General features: G+C 47.3%; 1 long non-coding RNA gene across 1 annotated transcript; it reads right to left on the reverse strand.

The window, feature by feature from the left end:
* Positions 1 to 20,629: 20,629 nt before the first annotated feature.
* LOC131732714 (uncharacterized) lies at positions 20,630 to 23,996 on the reverse strand. The gene is made up of 3 exons (XR_009325738.1): positions 23,460 to 23,996; positions 22,416 to 22,544; positions 20,630 to 21,435 (listed from the first exon to the last, which is right to left on the reverse strand). It is a non-coding gene; the product is annotated as an uncharacterized LOC131732714 (long non-coding RNA).
* Positions 23,997 to 26,249: the final 2,253 nt, after the last annotated feature.

The following is a 26,249-nucleotide window of genomic DNA, read 5'->3' on the forward strand; positions in this document are numbered from 1 at the left end:
TACAGTGTCCCCTTCAGACATGTTAAAGGAGAAATTCGGAAATAACATACAAAACTATGCGCGAGTAAATACCATCCTAACTCCTAACATCCAAAAAAAAAAAAAATAATAACAATAATATATATATATATATAGAGAGTCAGTGTCGAGAAACTCGGGATACTGGCCGCAGACACTAAATACTTGGCACGGAGGGGGTATCCTGGTTTACCTCCGGCTGTACAAGAAGACCTGGCGATGGAGGCGTTCATCCGTGGCTTGAAGCCCACCGCGCTCTCACAACAGGTTCGGCTCATTGCCCCAACCTCCCTAGAGCAGGCTTTAACCCATGCCCTAAGGATTGAGGCCGTGCTCGAGGAGGGCGAGAGAGTCCGGATCCCCAAAGTCTGCGCGGTCAGAGGAAAGGAAGATAGCGATGGAGACGAGGATACCGCCGCTGTCAGGCAGACCACTCCTGTAAGGCGCTGCTGGAACTGCGGAAGCCCGGGTCACCTGCATGCACAATGCCGCCGCCGCCGTCACCCAGTACCATCTGAAGAAGAGACGTCATGGGCGGGAAACGAAAAAGGAGCGGCGTAAACGGGGGACCGCAGCTCCTTCACCTTCCTTCCCCCACCCATAGAGACAAAGAGAACGACGCGTGGCAATGGTGGGCCGTGTTGGCCGGGGCAACAGTCTGCATGCACCCTGCCTCTTAAATGGGGTGCAGTGCAAGGCCTTGGTCGACACAGGCTCCACCATCTCCATCCTGCAGCCCGGGGTCCTCCCCAGGGAAAGTGACGGATGGCTGGAAGGCTGGACGCCCACCACGGTTCGCCTCCGCACTGTCACCGGCCAGGTCGCGTCCATGCTGGGACGACGGCATCTGGAGATCCAGCTCGGAGACTGCACGATCCAACACGAATTCTGGCTGGCGGAGATACAGGATCGCTGCATTCTGGGCCTGGACCTCCTGAACAAAGTAGGAGCTACCATCGACTTGGCTGAGGGAACCTTGTGCCTTGGCCAGAGCCAACTGCGCCTGATTCCGGGTCGGGAGAAGGAAGGGGAGCAACGCCGCACCAGAACCACCGTGCGGCATAGCCAGATGAGGGAGGTTCGTCGGACGCAGGGGGGCAGGACCCGGCCTCTCCCAGAAGCAGAGGACAGGACATCGGCGACGGAGTTTGCAAGGGCTTCAACTGTCTCCGCCCCCTCTCCTGCAGAACTTTCACCGCCCCCTGCAACCACAACCGGTGGAACACAGGACTGCAGGATAACTGATGCGGTGAAAGCGCTGTGGCAGAGGAGTAAGGAGGGTCTATCTCAGGGCCAGCGGGACCAGTTATGGGAACTATTAAGGGGGTACTTGGACATTTTTGCTGCAAACATAGAGGACTGTGGGCGGACTGGATTAGTTCAGCACAGCATTAACACGGGAGACGCGGCTCCGATCCGGGAGCGGCCACGGCGGCTACCCTTGGCAAAGCGGGAAGCGGCCGAGGGCATGATTCTGGAAATGGCCACTGCCGGGGTAATTGAACCATCGGCTAGCCCCTGGGCCGCGCCAGCCCTGCTAGTAAAAAAAAAGACGGGTCACTGCGGTTCTGTGTGGATTATCGCAAACTGAATGCAGTGACACACAAGGACTCGTACCCCCTCCCCAGAATCGATGAAGCTCTGGACTACATCACAGGCTCCCGCTGGTTCAGCTCCCTCGACCTGCGCAGCGGATACTGGCAGGTTGAGCTGGCCCCTGAGGCATGACAGAAAACTGCATTCTCCATTGGCCAGGGTCTGTGGCAGTTTTCAGTGATGCCCTTTGGACTGTGCAATGCCCCAGCAACGTTCGAGCGCCTGATGGAGCGGGTGCTCACCGGAGTTCCACGGACCCATTGTGTTGTATACCTGGATGACTTACTGGTTCACGCCACCACCTTTTCGGCGGCACTGCAGAACTTGCGGACTGTGTTCGAGCGCATCCGTGGAGCTCGCTTAAAACTCCACCCTGGGAAGTGCAACCTGCTGAGAAGAGAAACACACTTCCTCGGACATGTTGTCGGGGCAGACGGCATTGCCACAGACCCTGCTAAAGTGACTGCTGTAAAGGACTGGCCGGTCCCCAGGACTGTGACAGAGGTGCGTAGCTTTCTGGGCCTGGTGTCTTATTACCACCGCTTTGTGAAGGACTTTGCTCAGATCGCCAGGCCCCTGCACCGCCTGACTGAGAAAGGGGGCTGGTTCAGCTGGGACACCGACTGCGCAGCTGCCTTTGGGGAATTGCGAGAGGCCCTTGTGAAGGCCCCAGTCTTGGTGTTCCCTGACCCCCAAAAACCGTTCATCCTGGACACGGACGCGAGCGATGTGGGGATCGGAGCAGTGCTAGCCCAGGAAGGCTCGGACGGAGAACAAGTGGTCGCGTACTACAGCCAAGCTCTTAGTTAAACAGAGCGGAACTATTGTGTGACTCGCCGGGAACTGTTGGCTGTAGTACGGGCCGTGCACCACTTTCGTCCCTATCTCTACGGGTGAAGATTCAAGCTGCGCACGGATCACGCCTCCCTGCGGTGGCTGCTCAACTTCCGCGAGCCCGAAGGACAGGTGGCTCGCTGGATAGAGACACTGCAAGGGTATGCCTACACAATAATGCAGATGCCCTGTCCCGTCGCCCCTGCTTCTCTGAGGACTGTAAGCACTGCCATCGGATGGAGGAGCGAGTAAGTGCTGCCACTGTAGCTGTGGAGACCCCCCTTGAGTTGCCAGCGGGGGAGATCCAGCGTCAGCAGGGTCTGGACGCTGAGCTGGCACCACTGATCCGCTGGTTATCGGCGGGTCAGCGCCCAGCCAGACGTGCGGTGTTAGCCCTCTCCCCAGAGGTAAAAGTGCTGTTGGCGCAATGGGAATGTTTGAGCCTCCGGGAAAGTGTGCTGTACCATTTCCGGACAGACCCTGCGACAGGGCGCAAGCGGCTACAAGTGGTGGTTCCTCAAGCTCTCCGAGAGACCGTCCTGCGAGCCGTGCATGGCGGACCAGCCACTGGACACTTCGGCGTTGCCAAGACCCTGGGTCGGCTTCGGGAGCGGTTCTACTGGGGACGGTGCCGACGTGATGTGGAGACTTATGTGCGACGCTGTGACCAGTGCACCGCCCGGAAGGGCCCCTTGGACCGCTCTCATGCCCCGCTCCAGCAGTACCAGGTGGGGGCACCATTAGAGCGCGTCGGTGTGGACATCTTAGGGCCGTTCCACGGACGGAGGGGGGCAACCGGTACGTCCTGGTGGCCATGGATTACTTTACTAAATGGCCCGAGGCGTACGCAGTCCCCGATCAGAGCACGACTACCTGCGCGGAGGCACTGCTGGAAGGCATGTTCTGCCGGTTTGGGGTTCCCGAGGAGCTACACAGTGACCAGGGGCGTAACTTTGAAGCGCAGGTGTTTGGTGAGGTGTGCAGGCGGCTGGGTATTAAGAAAACCAGGACGACCCCACTACACCCACAGAGCGATGGATTGGTGGAGCGGTTTAACCGCACCCTTGCCACCCAGCTGACCATGTGGACCTCCCAGCACCAGCGTGACTGGGATCAATGCTTGCCCTTGGTCCTAATGGCCTACCGGACTGCAGTGCATGAATCTACAGGGTGCACGCCAGCGGCTCTTATGTTTGGGAGAGAGCTCCGCACCCCAGTGGACCTTGTGTTTGGCCGGCCACCTCAGCTCCACACTCCGGAACCTACCGGCCCGGAATACCTCCAGCAGCTACAGGACCGATTGGACACTGCCCATGCTTACGCTCGGAAGCACCTCACCTCAGCTGGCCAGCGTCAGAAACGGGCATACGATACTCACTGCAAGGGCCGGGGATTTCAAGCTGGGCAGCAGGTCTGGGTTCACTGCCCTCGGCGAAGAAAGGGACTCTGCCCCAAGCTGGCCAGTAACTGGGAGGGCCTCTGTGTTGTACTGGAGAGGCTCTCCGAGGTGACTTATCGAGTGCGGCTGCGGACCCGTAGCCGGGCGGTTGTGCTCCACCAAGACCGCTTGGCCCCCTACCGCCCCGGAACAAACTCGGTTGTCCCTGCAGCCAGCCCGGAGGCCAGCTCCCAGGACAGGGAAAGCGCTTCCCCCTTGCAACCACCGAATAGTTCACCAGCTGGTGGCCCAGGTAGGAGCATTCCGGCTCCAGCTGACTCCCAGCCCGCTGCACCTGTGCTCCAGCGCGGCCAGCGTATCCGTCGACCACCCCCGGGACTCTCTGACTTTGTGAGACATTAAGTGTTGGGCCAGCGGGACGTTCGGCCCTAAGATGGGGGCTGTGTAACGGGCACGGCTGGACTGACTCGCCGTTGCCACCTGTCGTCGAATAGGGCGCTGTGCCCGGAGCCAGTCCCCTACATTTGGTTAATGTGCAGCCGTGGATGCTAGGTGAGTCTTAGGTCGCCTGTGGATACATTAGTCCAATCAATGCGTCTGAACCTGCATGCGCGAGTAAATACCATCCTAACTCCTAACATCCAAAAAAAAAAAAATAACAAGTAGTGGAGTAGTGGTTAGAGCTCTGGACTCTTGACCGGAGGCTCATGGGTTCAATCACCGGTGTAGGACACTGCTGCTGTACAATTGAGCAAGGTACATTACCTAGATTGCTCCAGTAAAAACCCAACTGTATAAATGGGTAATTGTAGTAAAAATACTGTGATATCGTGTAACAATTGTAAGTCGCCCTGGATAAGGGCGTCTGCTAAGAAATAAATAATAATAATAGTAATAATATATATATATATATATATATATATATATATATATATATATATATATATATATATATATATATATATAAAATTGCATGCCCCGGTAGCTACGATATGGAGTCTTGCATGCCCGGGATATATATATATATATATATATATATATATATATATATATATATATATATAATTGCATGCCCCGGTAGCTACGATATGGAGTCTTGCATGCCCGGGATATATATATATATATATATATATATATATATATATATATATATATATATATATATATATATATGCCCCGGTAGCTAAATGCTTAGTTACGGCGCTGTGCAAAACCAAAGCCTATGGCCAGTATACAATATTTTTCTGTATGCATTCTTTTCTGTTGAGCACTACTGACACCGTTGCCCCCCCCCCCCCCCCCCCCCCCAAAGATTTCTGCCAGGGAGTGGCTTAGCCACTGTGTTAGGATCGTTCACACTGAAACATGTGTAAGAAATTGCAATATTGTTATATTTTTCGCTTCCCATTATAGCGGGGGGGGGGACGTGGCATGAGCGGCGCTGATTTTTCTTTTCGCTCACGGAAAGAACTTTTTTATTTACCGCGTTGCTATCAACCAATGAGAATACATAAGCAAGCTGTACTTGCTCAACCCCAAACACAGATGCATGAAACATATAGGCTATCATTACTGTATATGCTATGTAGCCTAGCTACTACACACATAGATGTGGTAGAGGACATCTACTATGTAATGAGTAGCCTATGTATTTACATAGAATGCACTCGCCTCATGACATATCTTATTGCCAGCTGACCTCTCCAGCAGCCAGCCTACTAATAAGATTATTATTTTTCACGGAATGTGCAGCCAGCTTCATCAAGGGACGGTAACCAAGTCCATCCAGGTCTTGGAGATGGAGTGGTGGTAAATGTACAACCTGTTATTAATTGAATAACTAAAGAAATAAATCAGAATGAAAACAGTTCCCTTTCAAGTCGAAAATAACCATCAAGGTATGGGATATTGCCGTCAGGCAGTAGCGATTGGCTGAGCTTTTATAGCAAAGCTGCCGATAGGCCTCTGCGCGAGCTGCCACGTAAGCCCGCCCCCTTGGGAGCTTACTATACGCAGCGCGCAGAGACTCACTTCCTCTTTTGTCTTCAGCATTGGTAGCGGTAGGTATTAGAGCCTGTAGCTGACTGTACTCAAAAAGCTTAAAGCTTGAGAAGCTGGTTTTTGCCCCTTCTCCGAGTTTATTTCAGTTACACTCTTCGGAGTCGTTATTATTTAAGGATTTTATATATTGTGTATATTTTTATATATTTTATATATTTCCTTCACGCTTTGCTTGCATCGCGTTTCTCGTGGTCTCCCGTCTTTCCTTTATTAATTAATTTTGATTATTGTGTTGTGTTTTGGGTTGTATTAAAATATATATTTTTCTGTGTGTATTGTATATATTTGTGACGCACGTTGCGTTGGCCTTGGCCGCGCGCGTGTCTGCAGCCCCGGTCTTGCCTTGGCTAGACCGCGTGTGTGTGGAGCCTGCTCTGCTGTCTCCCACGTACTGCCTGCGGTAAAAAAAAAAAAAAAAAAAAAAAAAAAAAAAAAAAAAAAAAAAAACGCGTGGTAGTTGTACTGTGCCCACATATACTGTGTCCCAGTCACATAATCACCACCAGCAGTACTGCTGCAGCGAAAAAAAAAAAAAAAAAAAAAAAAAAAATCCCATTCACTACACAGAGGAAGACGACCACTAAGCCTCTATCCCCAGCACCAGCAGGTAAGTAGTGCACAGCATAAGACACTGTACCAGCACATAGCGTCTCCGCTCTGCGGGTCAGCTGACGCTTAGGCGTCTGTGCTAGCGTTCTACGCTCGGTACTCACGCTCCGGCGTGCTGCGCTTAGGCGCTTGGTGTCGGCACTTTGCCACTTGGTGCAGCTCTTCGGCGCTTTGTGCAGCGCATCAGCGCTTGGTGCTAGCGCGTCTGCGCTTGGGGACTTCGGCGCATCGACGCTCGGTGCACGCACCTCGACGCTCGACGCTTCGGCGCTCGACGCTCGGTGCACGCACCTCGACGCTCGACGCTTCGGCGCTCGACGCTCGGCGCGTCGACGCCTCGACGCTCGGTGCACGCACCTCGACGCTCGGTGCACGCACCTCGACGCTCGGCGCTCGACGCTCGGCGCGTCGACGCCTCGACGCTCGGTGCACGCACCTCGACGCTTCGGCGCTCGACGCTCGGTGCACGCACCTCGACGCTCGACGCTTCGGCGCTCGACGCTCGGCGCGTCGGCGCCTCGGCGCTCGGTGCACGCACCTCGACGCTCGACGCTCGGTGCACGCACCTCGACGCTCGACGCTCGGTGCACGCACCTCGACGCTCGACGCTTCGGCGCATCGACGCCTTGACGCTCGGTGCACGCACCTCGACGCTCGACGCTCGGTGCACGCACCTCGACGCTCGACGCTCGGTGCACGCACCTCGACGCTCGGCGCTTCGACGCCTTGACGCTCGGTGCACGCACCTCGACGCTCGGTGCACGCACTTCGGCGCTCGCTTACCTAGATTGCTCCAGTAAAAACCCAACTGTATAAATGGGTAATTGTAGTAAAAATACTGTGATATCGTGTAACAATTGTAAGTCGCCCTGGATAAGGGCGTCTGCTAAGAAATAAATAATAATAATAGTAATAATATATATATATATATATATATATATATATATATATGCCCCGGTAGCTAAATGCTTAGTTACGGCGCTGTGCAAAACCAAAGCCTATGGCCAGTATACAATATTTTTCTGTATGCATTCTTTTCTGTTGAGCACTACTGACACCGTTGCCCCCCCCCCCCCCCCCCCCCCCCCCAAAGATTTCTGCCAGGGAGTGGCTTAGCCACTGTGTTAGGATCGTTCACACTGAAACATGTGTAAGAAATTGCAATATTGTTATATTTTTCGCTTCCCATTATAGCGGGGGGGGGGACGTGGCATGAGCGGCGCTGATTTTTCTTTTCGCTCACGGAAAGAACTTTTTTATTTACCGCGTTGCTATCAACCAATGAGAATACATAAGCAAGCTGTACTTGCTCAACCCCAAACACAGATGCATGAAACATATAGGCTATCATTACTGTATATGCTATGTAGCCTAGCTACTACACACATAGATGTGGTAGAGGACATCTACTATGTAATGAGTAGCCTATGTATTTACATAGAATGCACTCGCCTCATGACATATCTTATTGCCAGCTGACCTCTCCAGCAGCCAGCCTACTAATAAGATTATTATTTTTCACGGAATGTGCAGCCAGCTTCATCAAGGGACGGTAACCAAGTCCATCCAGGTCTTGGAGATGGAGTGGTGGTAAATGTACAACCTGTTATTAATTGAATAACTAAAGAAATAAATCAGAATGAAAACAGTTCCCTTTCAAGTCGAAAATAACCATCAAGGTATGGGATATTGCCGTCAGGCAGTAGCGATTGGCTGAGCTTTTATAGCAAAGCTGCCGATAGGCCTCTGCGCGAGCTGCCACGTAAGCCCGCCCCCTTGGGAGCTTACTATACGCAGCGCGCAGAGACTCACTTCCTCTTTTGTCTTCAGCATTGGTAGCGGTAGGTATTAGAGCCTGTAGCTGACTGTACTCAAAAAGCTTAAAGCTTGAGAAGCTGGTTTTTGCCCCTTCTCCGAGTTTATTTCAGTTACACTCTTCGGAGTCGTTATTATTTAAGGATTTTATATATTGTGTATATTTTTATATATTTTATATATTTCCTTCACGCTTTGCTTGCATCGCGTTTCTCGTGGTCTCCCGTCTTTCCTTTATTAATTAATTTTGATTATTGTGTTGTGTTTTGGGTTGTATTAAAATATATATTTTTCTGTGTGTATTGTATATATTTGTGACGCACGTTGCGTTGGCCTTGGCCGCGCGCGTGTCTGCAGCCCCGGTCTTGCCTTGGCTAGACCGCGTGTGTGTGGAGCCTGCTCTGCTGTCTCCCACGTACTGCCTGCGGTAAAAAAAAAAAAAAAAAAAAAAAAAAAAAAAAAAAAAAAAAACGCGTGGTAGTTGTACTGTGCCCACATATACTGTGTCCCAGTCACATAATCACCACCAGCAGTACTGCTGCAGCGAAAAAAAAAAAAAAATCCCATTCACTACACAGAGGAAGACGACCACTAAGCCTCTATCCCCAGCACCAGCAGGTAAGTAGTGCACAGCATAAGACACTGTACCAGCACATAGCGTCTCCGCTCTGCGGGTCAGCTGACGCTTAGGCGTCTGTGCTAGCGTTCTACGCTCGGTACTCACGCTCCGGCGTGCTGCGCTTAGGCGCTTGGTGTCGGCACTTTGCCACTTGGTGCAGCGCTTCGGCGCTTTGTGCAGCGCATCAGCGCTTGGTGCTAGCGCGTCTGCGCTTGGGGACTTCGGCGCATCGACGCTCGGTGCACGCACCTCGACGCTCGACGCTTCGGCGCTCGACGCTCGGTGCACGCACCTCGACGCTCGACGCTTCGGCGCTCGACGCTCGGCGCGTCGACGCCTCGACGCTCGGTGCACGCACCTCGACGCTCGGTGCACGCACCTCGACGCTCGGCGCTCGACGCTCGGCGCGTCGACGCCTCGACGCTCGGTGCACGCACCTCGACGCTTCGGCGCTCGACGCTCGGTGCACGCACCTCGACGCTCGACGCTTCGGCGCTCGACGCTCGGCGCGTCGGCGCCTCGACGCTCGGTGCACGCACCTCGACGCTCGACGCTCGGTGCACGCACCTCGACGCTCGACGCTCGGTGCACGCACCTCGACGCTCGACGCTTCGGCGCATCGACGCCTTGACGCTCGGTGCACGCACCTCGACGCTCGACGCTCGGTGCACGCACCTCGACGCTCGACGCTCGGTGCACGCACCTCGACGCTCGGCGCTTCGACGCCTTGACGCTCGGTGCACGCACCTCAACGCTCGACGCTTCGGCGCTCGACGCTTGGCGCATCGACGCCTTTACGACCAGGGCACGTCCACGCTTCGGCAACCATGTCCGGGTTCCACCGTTGCGTCACCTGCCAGGCAAAATTGCCAGCGAGCGACCCCCATGAGGACTGTGTGGCGTGTCTGGGGCCAGAGCACGCCGCATCCGCGTTGGCGGATAGGGCTTTTTGCCATCTTTGTGCTGGTTTCCAGACACGCACCCTCCGCCAAAGGGCGAAGAAAGCAGTGGGTGGGCGCTCTCCTTCCACTGGATCGTCCCACACCATTTCTGCCCCGCCGTCATCTACGGCGACGCCGCCAGGGCGGCTGCAGCTCTCCAGGAGCCCGTCCTCCCAGCTAACGGCTGGTCAGAGGTCCCCCACCAGACGCGCTCGGGAGCGCAGCCCCTCCCCTCGTAGGGTACGCCCCCGTCGGGAGTCTAGGTCGCACTCCAGATCGCCTCGACGGAGAGCACGCTCTCGTTCCCCTCGTCGGGACAGGCGATACAGAGACAGGTCGGGGGTGGCAGAGCTAACCTCCAAAATGTCCCAATTCATGGAGGTTATGATGGGGCAGCAGTCCATCCTCATGTCCTTAGCAAATGTGGTGCCTCCAGTCCCAGGACAACCGACTGGGCCCATTGCTAGTCAGCCAGTGGCCCCTCCACAACCTGCACCGGTCGTCGCTCCTCCAGTGCAGTCTCAAGGGGAGTGGGATATCGATGCGCTGTCTAGAGACGCATCTGACATCCTAGAGGGGGACAGTACAGAGGCTGAGGTAGCCTCCCAGCACTCTGAGGACGAGCTCCACGTGCTGGACACCAATGACCCTACGTGGTCTGTGGTGGACAGAGCAACCCGCCACTTGGGCGTCGAGTGGCCGATGGCGGAGCCGCCTCGGCGCTCCTTGTTTGAGTCGCCTTCAGCCCAGTCCAGTCAGTCCAGGATGCTTCCGGCATTCCCGGACTTTATTAAGGAGGTACAGTCCACCTGGGGGGCTCCGGCCTCTGCCCCGGCGACTTCTCGCAAGGCCTCGGCCTTTAACATGCAAGGGGCAAGTGAGGCTGGGTTGGCGTCCTTCCCACCTGTGGACGCTGCGTTCGCCGCGTTGGTGAAGACGCCAACACTATCGGGGCTGACGAAAGATCCTGCATGCCCCAATAAGCAGTGCAGGACCACTGAGGTACACCTCAAGAAGGGGTACGCTGCGGCCACAGAGGCGGTCAAGCTCTCTAATGTGGCCAGCTTGCTGACGGTCTACCAAGCGGCATTAATTAAAGACCTGCCTGAGTGCCCTTCGGCGGCCCTCAGAAGCGAGTTGGGGACCGTCAGTCAACTGCTGGTGAAGCTGGCCCAGCTCAACGCGCGGGCTCAGGGCAGGAGCATCGCGTCTCTGGTGGTGGCCAGAAGGCAGCTCTGGCTCTCGCAGGCGAGAGTGCAGGAACCTGATAAGGCCCCGTTGCTGGATGCCCCAATTACACCGGGACACACATTTGGTCCAGCGGTGGAGGAGATGCTGCAACGCTCCGCCAAGGCGCGGGAGGCGTCACAGCAGATGGCGAAAATGTGGCCAAAACCGTCGTTCCAGCCGAAGCGGCCTCAGGAACATCAGTGGCGCAGGGCACCACCACAGCACCAGCCACGGCCAGGGGGGACTAAGACCTCTCCCTCAAGCACAGCAGCGCGCGGTCAACCTCCTTTTTCAAGACCGCAGCGCGGAGGGTGGCGCCCTAGAGGTGGTGCCAAGCCACGCCCTCGGGGCTCTGGCCAGGCCCCTCGCGAACGAGCCCAGCCCAAACAGCCCTGAGAACACCAGGCAGCTGTTAACCCTCCCCTACACTGTCTCCCAGCTCCAGTTCTGGCAACAATGCACCAACGACATCTGGGTGCACAAAACTATATCCACCGGGTACACCCTTCAGTTCCAGTTAAAACCTCCCCCCTTTCGGGGGGTGGTCGTAACTGCAGTGAAGGACTCGGTTCAGTCCTCAGCTCTGAATGTGGAAATACAAGCATTGCTCAGCAAGCGTGCCATTCAACAAGTAGACCCTGCTCTGATCGACCAGGGGTTCTATTCCAAATACTTCCTGGTGCCCAAGAAGGACGGCGGGCTCCGTCCTATTTTAGATCTGCGAGTACTGAACAAATACCTGCGGGTGTTATCGTTCAGGATGCTTACGCACAGGCACATCATCCAGTCAGTCCGACACGGCGACTGGTTCACCACCGTGGACCTGACAGATGCGTACTTTCACGTTCCCATCTGCCCGGGTCACAGGAAGTATCTGCGTTTCGCATTCCAGAGCAGGGTATACGAGTTTTGTGTCCTTCCGTTCGGCCTGTCACTATCTCCTCGAACCTTTTCGAAATGTATGGATGCCATTCTAGCTCCCTTGCGGGCTCAAGGTGTCCGACTGCTGAATTATCTGGACGACTGGCTCGTCTGCGCGCAGTCAAAGGAGCAGGTGGCACAGCACACAGTGATGGTTACAGACCATCTTCGGCGGCTAGGTCTGAAGATCAATTCAGAAAAGAGCCGCCTAGTGCCGAGCCAACAGACCGAGTTCTTGGGTCTGCATCTGGACTCAGTGTCCATGGAAGCGACCCTGTCGACACAAAGAGTTGCCTCAATAGAGCGGTGTCTTTCCCTATTCAGGTTGAGACAAACAGTCAGCATGGAGCTGTGTCAGCGCATGCTGGGGTTGATGGCTGCCGCCTCACAAGCCCTTCCTTTGGGCTTACTACACCAGAGACCTCTGCAGGCCTGGTTCAATGCCTTCGCGTTGCATCCGCGGAGAGACAAACACCGCAGGCTAAGGGTATCCCGAGCCTGCTGGGAAGCGCTACGCTGGTGGAGAGTTCCGTCAAACCTCCGCCAAGGCGTACGCTTGGGTCCCATTTTCAGAAGGCAGGTCATCACGACCGACGCTTCCAACCACGGTTGGGGAGCAGTCTGGAACGGGACAGGGACCCGTGGAGTGTGGTCAGGACCCTGGAGGTCAGCCCACATCAACGCTCTGGAGCTCAGAGCGGTGGACCTCGCCCTCCGGCACTTCTTGCCAGTGCTTCTAGACAAGCACGTGTTAGTGCGGTCAGACAACACCACAGTAGTGGCGTATATCAATCGCCAGGGCGGATTGCGGTCCCCCAGTCTTCACCAGATGGTAACGCGGCTGTTGCTCTGGGCTCAACCGCGTTTAGCCTCTCTGCGTGCAGTTCATCTGCCGGGCAGAGTCAATTACGCAGCGGATCTCCTGTCCAGAGGAGGTCCTCTTGCGGGCGAATGGCGTCTCCACCCTCAAGTGGTGGAGCGCATCTGGGAATGGTTCGGCACAGCGCAGGTCGATCTCTTCGCTTCGCGAGAGACCACGCACTGTCCTCTTTGGTTCTCGGTGAAGGACCTCGACAGCCCCCTGGGGGTGGATGCACTGGCTCACGAATGGCCGCCAGGGCTCCTGTATGCCTTTCCACCGATTCCGATGCTCCCCGCCTTCTTGGAGAAGGTCAGGGTAGAGCGAGCGACAGTGATTCTGATCGCTCCTCGGTGGCCTCGGAGAATATGGTTCCCGAGTCTAGTGCAGTTACTGCACGGTCGCCCGAGGGAACTCCCTTTGCGAGCGGACTTGTTGTCCCAAGCTCAAGGACAGCTTTGGCATCCGAACCCCAAACTCATGCAGTTGTGGGCTTGGCCCCTGAGCGGGAGCGCCTGTCAGCCTTAGGGCTTTCGACTGCAGTTATATCGACCATCCAGAGTGCGAGAGCGCCCTCTACTAGGTCGCAGTATGCGTATAAGTGGCAGCTGTTTCAGAGTTGGTGTCTGGCTGAGAGCCACGACCCAGTCTCCTGTCCTATGGCAGTAATATTGCAGTTTCTACAGAAACTGCTGGATGAAGGGAAATCTCCTTCTACACTTAAAGTGTATTTAGCTGCCATTTCGGTTTGTCATGTACGCATTGACGGGTTATCACCTGGTTGCCATTTTTTGGCATCTCAGTTTCTGAAAGGTGCAAGACGCTTGCGGCCTCCAAGAACGACCAGTTTACCGTCGTGGAGCCTTGATGTGGTGCTAGAAGCCCTTACCAAGGCACCGTTTGAGCCTCTCCACAGCGTGGATATGAAGCTCATATCTATTAAGACAGCTTTTTTGCTGGCTGTGGTATCAGCAAAACGCGTGAGCGAGTTACATGCACTTTCAGTGCATCCTTCTTGTACTCGTTTTGCAGGAGACGGTTCTAAGGTCTCCATGCGCCCTAATCCGGCCTTTTTACCAAAGGTTATATCCCCGTTCCACATGAACCAGTCAGTCGAGTTGATGGCGTTCCATCCTCCTCCTTTTTCTTCCCCAGAGGAAGAGCGGTTACACATGCTCTGCCCCGTGAGGGCATTGAGGTGTTATATGGACCGTACAAAGACTGTGAGGCAGACAGAACAGTTGTTCATATGCCATGGTTCTAGATCTTTGGGTCAGCCGCTGTCTAAACAGCGCCTTTCCCACTGGATAGTGGATGCTATTAAATTAGCGTATGAATCTGCAGGCCTTCCACCACCAGGGCAGTTGAAGGCGCATTCTACCAGGGGTATGGCGACATCCTGGGCCCTCTTTCGAGGGGTGCCGGTGTCTGATATTTGCGCGGCAGCCAGTTGGGCTACGCCGCATACTTTCATGAGGTTTTACAGGTTAAATGTACTGGATTCCTCTGCTCCACTGTTTGGAGCATCTGTTTTACACTCTACGACGCCTCAGGATGCGGACGTATAGAGTGGTTGATAGCATGGTGTTGACTGTTCCACCTTTAAGACAGGTGTCATTACGAGCATAGACGCTGAGGCGCAGCTCCGCATATGCCTAGATGTTCTGCCTACGCAGTTGCGTTATGACGTAAGTCTGTCCTACTGCCGAGAATCCTCCCTCGCGACGGCTTGGGTACACTGTTCCCATACCTTGATGGTTATTTTCGACTTGAAAGGGAACGATAGGTTGCGGATGCAACCCCGGTTCCCTGAAAGAGAAAATAACCATCAAGCCGCGTGGTCGCTTCAGAAGCCTTCACGGCCTGAAGAGCAAAAGAGGAAGTGAGTCTCTGCGCACTGCGTATAGTAAGCTCCCAAGGGGGCGGGCTTACGTGGCAGCTCGCGCAGAGGCCTATCGGCAGCTTTGCTATAAAAGCTCAGCCAATCGCTACTGCCTGACGGCAATATCCCATACCTTGATGGTTATTTTCTCTTTCAGGGAACCGGGGTTGCATCCGCAACCTATCGTTCTGGACGCTGCTGAGAGAAAACCGGCAAAACTGTTTCAATTCCTGAGTTCGGTTACCTACTTGTTTTCATTCTGATTATTTGTTTAGGCTACAGCGTGTCCGTCAGCTCAACTAGCGAATGTCAGTGCAGTGTGATACCTAAAAAAATGAGTGGTTGGATTTGCTGTCAATCAACCCAAGTTTTTTGTTGGATCAGCTGTTTGTACATGTTTTTGTGTTTAAAGGCGCTGTAGTTATACAATGTAGTTAATGCAACTGTGTACACAAGTCCCTCCTCCCCCGAACCTCCAGAAGATTAGGTACCATCGGCAGTCCTGCGTCAGTCAAAGAGTAATTACATTAGTCAGGATTTGTGAAATTAAATAAAATGGGTTGCTTTGCTTTGAACACCAAATGTTAAATGAACAACCATAAGTACGAATGAAATTATATATAGTTACTTATTATCATAATGTGAAATTGAAATCTGATGCGCATGTTAAAAGTTCAAGTCCTTTGCTTCGTATTTCCTTTTTAGTTTTTAAACGGAAGTGTTCAGAACTGAATCTCTCTTTTTAACTATTTTGCACAACAGTGTATTTGGTTATTGGATCTTCTGTTAAAAAAAAAAAAGTTCTTTATTTTTCGAAAATAAAACGTCAATGCACTAATAAGAAATCAGGTTGCCAATTTCACCACTGTGACTATTCACCTTAAAAAAGTTACCATTGCCACCCTCTCCCGAAAAAAAATCCTGGCTACGCCACTGTTGCCAGGGTTTATTATTTAAAAATGCGCAGTTTATTTCAAACTTTCAAAACATAATAACATAACAAAGAGTGTCTAAGACCCTTCACCGTTATATTTGTTCTCGTGTGAGACTTTCACTTTTTCAGTCAGAGAAAATATGTGCTAAAACTGAGTGAATTTGAGCCCTGTTAAAATGGCAAAAAGAAAGCTACGTTTGGAGTTTTTCTACAACAAAAAAGCTAAACCTCCAACGCCAGAGACATCAACAGAAACCGAACCTGACTCTTCTGTAGTTCAGAATGTTACGAACAGCACAAGAGTGTGACGATCCTTCCATTTCAAACGCTCAGGTTAGTGCAGGTGTAGATGTCTGTCGATAAGAGACTTTTGCCTGTAAAGTGTTGTTTGCAGCTCTCTTGATTGTGACAATCTGGCGTAGAACTGTTTGTGATGAAATATCTGGTAATGTTAGAAAGCTAGCTTAATGTTTACATAAAAATGGTTAAAATCGGGCATCGGGTTTGAGCACGTTTTTTTTTTTTTTTTGGGGGGGGGGGGGGGGGATGGGGGTGCTGTGCCCCACCAGTTTTTCAAGCAATGAGTCGCCAATACCCGGTAGCTAAATACTTAGTTACGGCGCTGGGCAAAACCAAAGCCTTTGGCCAGTATACAATATTTTTCTGTATGCATTATTTTCTGTTGAGCACTACTGACACCGTTGAAACGGCGAGTCTTAGGTCGCCTGCGGATACATTAGTCCAATCAATGCGTCTGAACCTGGTGTGTAATCCCAAGGTAACTGCTCATTGTTAACACGTTTTAATACGTTAATTCACGTTTTAAGTAATACAGTGTCCCCTTCAGACATGTTAAAGGAGAGATTCGGAAATAACATTTAAAACTATGCGCGAGTAAATACCATCCTAACTCCTAACATCCAAAAAAAAAAAACCAATTATATATATATATATATATTTGCATACCCCGGTAGCTAAATGCTTAGTTACGGCGCTGGGCAAAACCAAAGCCCATGGCCAGTATACAATATTTTTCTGTATGCATTATTTTCTGTTGAGCACTACTGACACCGTTGAAACGATAAATACCATTCTAACTCCTAACATCAAAAAAAAAAAAAGAAGCCATGAGTCGCCAATGGGCGGGGTTAACCAAATAATTTAAAGTGGGTGGGGCTAACCAAACCATTTAAAGTGGGTGGGGTTAACCACATCATTTCATAAACCTTACTTGTTGTGCACTTCCATTTACTATATCGGTATCAGGGATATTATTTAAATAGTTCACACTTGAGTAAGAAAAGAATAGTATTATTATTTGTTTATTTTAGCAGACGCCTTTATCCAAGGCGACTTACAGAGACTAGGGTGTGTGAACTATGCATCAGCTGCAGAGTCACTTACAATTACGTCTCACCCAAAAGACAGAGCACAAGGAGGTTAAGTGACTTGCTCAGGATCACACAATGAGTCAGTGGCTGAGGTGGGATTTGAACCGGGAACCTGGTTACAAGCCCTGTTCTTTAACCACTGGACCACACAGCCTAATACAACATTTATATAAAATATATTAAAATATCATGATATAACAAGATTTGTTTAAATGATTATCCAGATACAGTATAATATACATAAGAAATTGAAATTGACTTTCAGCACACACAAAAAAAAGAAAGTAAAACATCTTTGGTGATCTGGGAGAGGAGAGTGCTGCAAGTTCCTTATTATTTCAGTGTTTCAGCCACACCTAATAAGATTGCATGAATGGCATTAACACATGCTCACAGTCCCTACACTGGGTAGAATGGAATTGCTCTTCCTGTGAAATGAGAAAACGTTTTTCACAGTAATCATTACCCAACATCCTTTGAAGACCTGCAGCAACATATAGGCAAGGTTGATAAGGACTTCAGTTAAAATTCTGGTCTACCTGGATTAGTTTCTTGTGGTTTTACCCTAGAAGATAAATATCTAGAATATGGGAATATTGCCTGCAAGTGAGTAAAATGTTTTTCTTTCTTACGTTAGAAGTTGTTTCACCTTGAATGGAACTACCATATATTTGCAGAAATTAACTTTCAATGGATACTATGTCTCAAGTTAGAAATACGAGTTTCATTAGAGTTAATTTTGTTCAGTTTAAATAATAAGTAATGCAAATAAATACATAGTTTTAAGAATACAATTTTATCTATTTCTACCAACCTTCATTGTTTTGTCTGTTTCAGACCCCTCTACATAGGGGCAGGAATAGCCACAGTCAGTGTGACCACAAGCAGGCAGACAAGCAGCAGTGACCTCATCTTCAGAGCTCAACACTGAACCACAAGCATGTTGCAGGATGTTATATAGCAGTTTAGCTTAGGGCTCCTCTCAATTTCAAAAACCTCACAAAACAGCAAGAGAATGATATAGCAGTTTGGTGTACTGTAAAGCCTATAAAGTGAGATTTGGAGTGAAGATCTTTTACGAATGTTGAAGTATTGATGGATTAAATAATACTTAATATTTATGTAACTTCTGGACTTACAGAGACTAGGGTGAGTGAACTATGCATCAGATGCATAATGGATTTAATTATGAGTTTTTGCCACTGAACAACACAAAAAAGTCCATAATGTCAAAGTGAAAAATAAAATCTACAAATTGTTCTAAATTAATTACAAATACAAAACAGAAAATAATTGATTGCATAAGTATTCACCCCCTTGAGTCAATATTTGGTAGAGGCACCTTTGGCAGCAATTACAGCCACGAGTCTATTTGTATAAGTCTCTACCAGCTTTGCACATCTGGACACTGCAATTTTTGCATCTTCACGAGCTTTCCAGGCCCTGACGCAGAGAAGCATCCCCATAGCATGATGCTGCCACCACCATGCTTCACGGTAGGGATGGTGTTCTCAGGATGATGTGCGGTGTTAGGCTTGCGCCAAACATAGCGCTTAGCGTTGTGGCCAAAAAGCTCTATTTTGGTCTCATCACACCATAGAATCTTCTTCCACTTGGTCTCAGAGTCTCCCACATGCCTTCTGGCAAACTCTAGCCGAGATTTGATGCAAGTCTTTTTCAACAATGGCTTTCTTTTTGCCACTCTCCCATAAAGGCCAGTTTTGTAAAGCACCCGGGCTATTGTTGCTGTATGCACAGTGTCTCCCAGCTCAGCCGTGGAAGACTGTAACTCCTTTAGAGTTGCCATAGGCCTCTTGGTGGCCTCCCTGGCTAGTGCCCTTCTCGCCCGGATACTCAGTTTTTGAGGACAGCCTTTTCTAGACAGATTCACAGTTGTGCCATATTCTCTCCATTTCTTAATAATGGACTTTACTGTGCTCCGGGGGATATTCAATGCCTTGGAAATGTTCTTATATCCTACCCGATTGGTGCTTTTGAAGAACCTTATTCCGGATTTGCTTTGAATGTTCCTTCATCTTCATGATGTAGTTTTTGTTAGGAAATGTACTAACCAACTGTGGGACCTCCCAGAGACAGGTATATTTAACCTGAAATCATGTGAAACACCTTAATTGCACACAGGTGGACACCATTCAACTAATTATGTGACTTCTAAAGACAATTGGTTGCACCAGAGCTTATTTAGGTGTGTCATAGCAAAGGGAGTGAATACTTATGCAATCAATTATTTTCAGTTTTATATTTGTAATTAATTTAGAACAATTTGTAGATTTTATTTTTCACTTTTCACTTTTTGTGTTGATCAGTAGCAAAAACTCCTAATTAAATCCATTTTGATTCCATTTGTAACACAATAAAATGTGGAAAAGTCCAAGGGGGGTGAATACTTTTGAGTGTCACTGTGTGTGTGTGTATATATATATATATATATATATATATATATATATATATATATATATATATATATATATATATAATGATAAGTCTGTCCTTCCTATAACCTCCAGATGTCCACATGACCAAATACAAATTCCCCATAAACTGATCTAAAGAATAAATAAGTTATTAACACATTAACTATTGGCTAATGAGTAATTATAGCTATAGAAATTGAGGCAATCAAGGCTTTTGGTTTTAGAAAAAGAAAAGAAACATGACTGTGCCAGATTACAAAATGTACATCAGTACCCATTTGCAGTCATGCACTGTGACGACAATATATTTTTCATAATCTGCCATTTATCTTTAGAACATTATAGAAAGGCTTTAGTAGACAGACATTTGAAATTACTGAAAAAAGAGATCTTAAAGTTGCAACCCTTAGCATATAGATGAATCATTTCCCTGATGTTAAAAACCAAATTGCAACCAGAGATATATTTTTTTAAAATATTGCTCGAGCAGGAATATGTATTTTAAAGATCCTCAAGGAGGCTAGTAATCCAAGATTCAGGGCCACACTGTAAATGGCACTGCCTATATCTTGAAGAAATACTTAAATAAAAATATTATAATAGAAATCCCAAATCCAAGAAAGAAGATAACCACTCTAATTTTTTTAAGCCTTTAAGAAATTGGATTTAAAGCTTGATTAGTCATTAGCCTTTTCTGTGTGTTAATTCATCATGTCAAAATTGGTAATGTTTAATTATTGTTAATTACACATATTAGGTGTACTCCACTGACATTGTGTGGTTGTAGGACTAATTTACAGGTCAGAAAACCTTTAAAAGATTGCATGAAATTCTCAAGGACTTACTCAAGTGTTAAAGCTTTGTGAACACAACAAAACAGCTGTCAAAAGCATTCTGTCTTAAAAAGACATAAATCCATTAAAATGAACACCCTCCCACCAACCCACATCCTTCACACACATGCATATACACAAACACACACAAGAAGAATACCAATTTCAAAAGATACCAAAATAAACTCAAGAACAAAGTGTTTTTTATTTTTGTTCTTTATTAAAATGTCTTCATCTAGACAATGTGGGGAAGCTATAAAAAAAGGCCAACAAGATGCTCGGATATATTGTGATAAGTGTTGAATTTAAATCAAGGGAAGTAATGTTAAAACTTTACAATGCATTAGTAAGACCTCATCTAGAATATTGTGTTCAGTTCTGGTCACCTCGTTACAAAAAGGATATTGCTGCTCAAGAAAGAGTGCAAAGAAGAGCGACCAGAATTATCCCGGGTTTAAAAGGCATGTCATATGCAGACAGGCTAAAAGAATTGAATCTATTCAGTCTCGAACAAAGAAGACTACGCGGTGATCTGATTCAAGCATTCAAAATGCTAAAAGGTATTGACAATGTCGACCCAGGGGACTTTTTCGACAAGGACCAGGAGTCACAAATGGAGATTAGATAAAGGGGCATTCAGAACAGAAAATAGGAGGCACTTTTCTACACAGAGAATTGTGAGGGTCTGGAACCCGCTCCCCAGTAATGTTGTTGAAGCCGACACCCTGGGATCCTTCAAGAAGCTGCTTGATGAGATTCTGGGATCAATAAGCTACTAACAACCAAAAGAGCAAGATGGGCCGAATGGCCTCCTCTCGTTTGTAAACTTTCTTATGTTCTTAAAATGTTTGTTTACTTAGGCATGAGCATGCTGTATATGCTATCCTGACACAGATACATGATTTACTAGCGCAGGATTTAAAAAAAAAAAAAAAAAGAACAATATTTGGTTATCAGGCCAACATGCATTTGACTGTGATTTTTCTGCACTTCGACTGGCAGGATCACGACGTCACTTGTTGGATCCACCTTCACATTAGGACAGGATCAGCTGTATGCTGGGGAAAGGTGAGAATCCTTTTAATAAAACTTCCCATGTAGTTTGTTTAATGTTTGGTATCACTTATCCTCAAAATGGGCAAAATCTGCTACGATCACAAGATATATGGTGTCTGATTTAGTTGCTTGATAAGGAAGAAATCTAGATGGTGCTATTTTTTCATCAGCGTGTGTCAACATTCTATAGAACCATTGAATAGTAGACCCCTCTATCTGGTAAATAGGGGCATATTAATCAAGCTTGTAAAAACTGAAGCATTTCACTTTTTTTTTTTTTTTTATAAATTTAGTCGTTGCCAATTATTTTTTATTATTTTCTCCCCAATTTGGAATGGCCAATTATTTTATTATGCTCAGCTCACCGCTACCACCCCAGGGCTGACTCTGGAGGGCGAAGACAAACACACGCTGTCCTCCGAAGCGTGGGCCAATTGAGCGCCGCCCCCTGGGAGCTCCCATCCTCGGTCGGCAAAGGAATAGCCTGGACTCGAACTCGCGATGTCCAGACTATAGGGCACATCCTGCACTGCACGTGGAGTGCCTTTACTGGATGCGCCACTCGGGACCCCCGGCATTTCACTTATTGTTCATTACAATGGATTTTGTATCATCCCGCAACCACGCTGGGTTTCACTGAGGTCATTGTGATAGAGCTGATTGTTTTAATATTTTCAATATTGTTTTTCAAAGTGTGCTAAATCAGTTTTTCCTGTTGCTATGGCCAACGGTTTCATCCTAGGAATCTGAAAAATAGTAATGGCATTTGCAAAGTTGTTTCTATTATCAATAATTGTATTAAGAGTTCCAAAATAATGCAATGTAAACAAAAACTGACAAGTTTAAATATCTTTTAATTGATTTTTAAAAAACAAATTAAAAAAATGGACTAACTGAAGGTGACATGTTTTCTGATTGATTTGGTAATGAAGTGCCACATAACACTGCAGTCTAGGGAATGGCTACAGGAAAGATAACTTACTGTTACAGGAGCCTCCTTTTGAGCTGATATTACAGATAGGCAGCCCAGACAAGGTCTTGGACGTCTCTTTGGGTTGGCTTCGAATTGTCTCTTTTCTCTGATCGGAATGTCTGGAGGGGAGGTGGCCTTCTGGTAAGATAGCAATAAGATTTAAAAAATGACATCTCTGTAAAAATTAAAAAAGGCAGTACCCCACCATCAAGTATAATTTTACACTAAAATATTTTGTCTTATTAACTTTAATTAACACCAACGATATTCATCCACAAATTAGTTCATTGTGTAAACATATCCCAGGGTTTCTACTGCGCATCTCCTTCTACCTTCCTTAGCTCCACACATTCCCACAATCCCCTTCTGCTACTGCACACTCTGAAAAGAGATCCCACTGGATGAGATTGTTTATTACATCTTTAAAGGGAGCGTATAAAACCAATGAACTACTCCATTGCATGTTAAACTTATTTTCGATCAACCAATGAGTTAGAAATAAGTGTGCATGACATGGCCAGTGACTGTGACTTATTCGTGCTGCAAATGATTTGATGTTACACCACCACTCTCTTACTTCAGACAAACACCACAACCCCTAGTCCTTTACACATTTACACATTTTTTATAAACAAAACACAAAACATCCATATAAGATGGATATGTGTAAAAGATCTGAATCATTGATATGTCCAGCGGGTGAAACAATGTGGCAGGAAAATGGTTTATTTTTATGGGACAGCACTGGTAATGGAACCTAAGTTAAAAAAAAATAAAAATAAAATCAGGAAGATAAGCTGTGTACCAAACATAGACAATAACTCAAAAGTGAATTAAGTTTCCGATTGTATACCTGGCTATACACAGTTACTACTGATATAAAGACATTTTGGCTCATCTAACCTAGGTCTATGGCATATCCTGAACACAGATTATTACAAAAATATGATTTCAAACAGCATACAAATGTAAGGGGACAGAGAAAAATAATAATTTGAATCTATCTGTCTCTCTAATGCGGGTTCCTAAACATCACGTTGTAATTCTAATTACCTTTTCTTGTCCCTTGTCAAATCTACCCCATACTGTGCTGGCTTGGCCGCCTCCAGCATCTTCACCATCTCCGTCCAGCAAGGATACAACACCAGGAGAAGCAGGTCTTTTTTTACAAATCTGAAAAAAATACATTTGTATTTTAGATGTAATTTCTTGTCACGGGACATTATGTAAATGCTATTATCCATGGTGATTACGACAAACATTTACACTTGGGTCTCTTTGAGAAAGACATTACTAAATCTCAACAAAGAATTTGCCATGCTTACAATTTGCCTTTGCTTATGTATACATATACATCTCCTGCCACGTAAACTCTAAACGATGAACATGACATATCAACAGTATGTACAGGATAGAATAAGAATTAGCAATGAAATGTTTAATCACAGTCTGATGAGGGATTATCCAGATGTATGTAAAACTGTGTGACATTCACAATCTTGTATATTATCATTAATGTATACTCTATAATGTTGATGCTAAGTTTCCTGTCAATTGGATAAACAGTTTGTAACAAATTGTGTGTGTGTGTGTACAGCCACCTCCACTTCATCCCCTTCGCAATGGATTTCATCCCCAGCTGGGGATAACAGAGCTGGTATAAAAATCCAACTGTAGTCTCCCTTGGAGCACCAGACAGTGGCATGAATAAAGAGATTAGAAATTGCCCGCTTAGAGGGTATAAACTATCTCTTTAAAGTTTAAAATTACCAGCTTTTAGTGGTTGGTGTCCAGTCGTCATTTTTTACAGTTTCTTCGTTTCACTTTTCCTTTTGTTCAGTCATCCTGGTGCAATATATATATATATATATATATATATATATATATATATATATATATATATATATATATATATATATATATATAAAATAAAGAGCTAGTTATAACTTTTAAATGAATCTTAACCTCAAAAACACTATCAGGGGGTCCTCGAGTGGCTCACCTGGTAAAAGCGTGGTTGTGTGGTCATACAGCACAGGTTCGCGTCCTGGCTGTGCAAAGTTGTCGGTCTTCGCTGTGAATTCCAAAGGGAGCGTAACATTGGCTCTGGCACTCCCGTGGGTTAGGGAAGCAAAAACAAAAGGGACTGTTTCTCCTCATTGCGCTACAGTGAACCCTGCTGGCCAGGCGCCCTGTGAGCTCAAAAGCGGACACCTGCAGGGCTGGCCTTTGTCCTCCAGAGGTCAGTAGCTCGCTGACATCCGCTCTCGAGTTCCTGGGTGTAAAAGAGGATAATAGTTTGGTTGTGGGATCGGAGGACGCCCACTGAACCTTTGGATCTCCTGAGCTGTGTAAGGAATTGCTGCGATGAGGAGAAAAAATAATTGGACATTCCAAATTGGGGAGAAAATCGGGGGTAAAATAATTGGGCACACTAAATGTATATATACATAACTTCACGTCTGTCCCCAGGCAGGACGATTGAGATATTCGGTAAAGAAACAATGCTATAATTAATCCCTGTAATTACGCCAATTACAGATGTTTCTTTTGCTCCTAAATTATATTGGGATGGTCAGTAAATCATTTGCTGACAATTGCATCATTCACAGAAGGTGTGCGGCAGGTGTGGGATTAATTGGGCCTATTTATATCCCCATCGCTCACAACTTCTTAATTTCATTTTCAGAAATTGTAAAACAGTTTGTGTTAACTCTATAGACACCAGCCCCCTATATACCAACTAAAGTCCATTTATATTAAATATTTAAGTACGAGCATCCCAGGGAGAAAACTAGAACAGCAAATGAGCAAGTGTGCTCAGGTCAGCGCTTTGTGGTAACTGCAGGTATTTGCATCACACTGCTGAATGACCAATAGCCACCCAGTACTGTACATTGCAAATGGGCTGTTTCATCTGAGCTCAACTGTGTTAACCCTGACCTAGTCGAGGTTGGTGAACCCTGTTGTTCTGATTATCAACATAATGTCAATAAATCTTACAAGACTGCATCACACACTTAAAGCAGTTTTTGGCAAAAACACCCACCACCACTGTCAAGTGCATAGGAAAAACAACCATAGTTTAACTGCAGTGGAGAAGATTGGATTTAAATAATTGCAAAATACTGCATGTTTGTATATTGAAATAATGAACATGTTAATGATTATTAAAAATACCAATTGTAGTTGTTTTTTTCAGACAAACATAAAACTGTAGGCCACTGTTTAGTGTCTGAAGGGGACACTGTATGCTAACCAAAGCCCATGGCCAGTATACAATATTTTTCTGTATGCATTATTTTCTGTTGAGCACTACTGACACCGTGGAAACGGTGAGTCTTAGGTCGCCTGCGGATACATTAGTCCAATCAATGTGGCTGAACCTGGTGTGTAATCCCAAGGTAACTGCTCACAGTTAACACGTTTTAATACGTTAATTCACGTTTTAAGTAATACAGTGTCCCCTTCAGACATGTTAAAGTAGAAATTCGGAAATAACATACAAAACTATGCACGAGTAAATACCATCCTAACTCCTAACATCCAAGAAAAAAAAAAAAAAAGAAAAAAAAAACAATAATATATATATATATATATATATATATATATATATATATATATATATATATATATAATTGCATGCCCGGTATCTACGATATGGAGTCTTGCATGCCCCAGTAGAGGCAATATTGAGTCTTTCCATCCACCTCCGGTTGCTTCATTCCGGAGGTCCATGCAATTTATAAATATATATATATATATATATATATATATATATATATATATATATATATATATATATATATATATATATATTTGCATGCCCCGGTAGCTAAATGC

This window comes from Acipenser ruthenus, chromosome 3, assembly GCF_902713425.1.
Source record: "Acipenser ruthenus chromosome 3, fAciRut3.2 maternal haplotype, whole genome shotgun sequence".
Taxonomy (NCBI): domain Eukaryota; kingdom Metazoa; phylum Chordata; class Actinopteri; order Acipenseriformes; family Acipenseridae; genus Acipenser; species Acipenser ruthenus.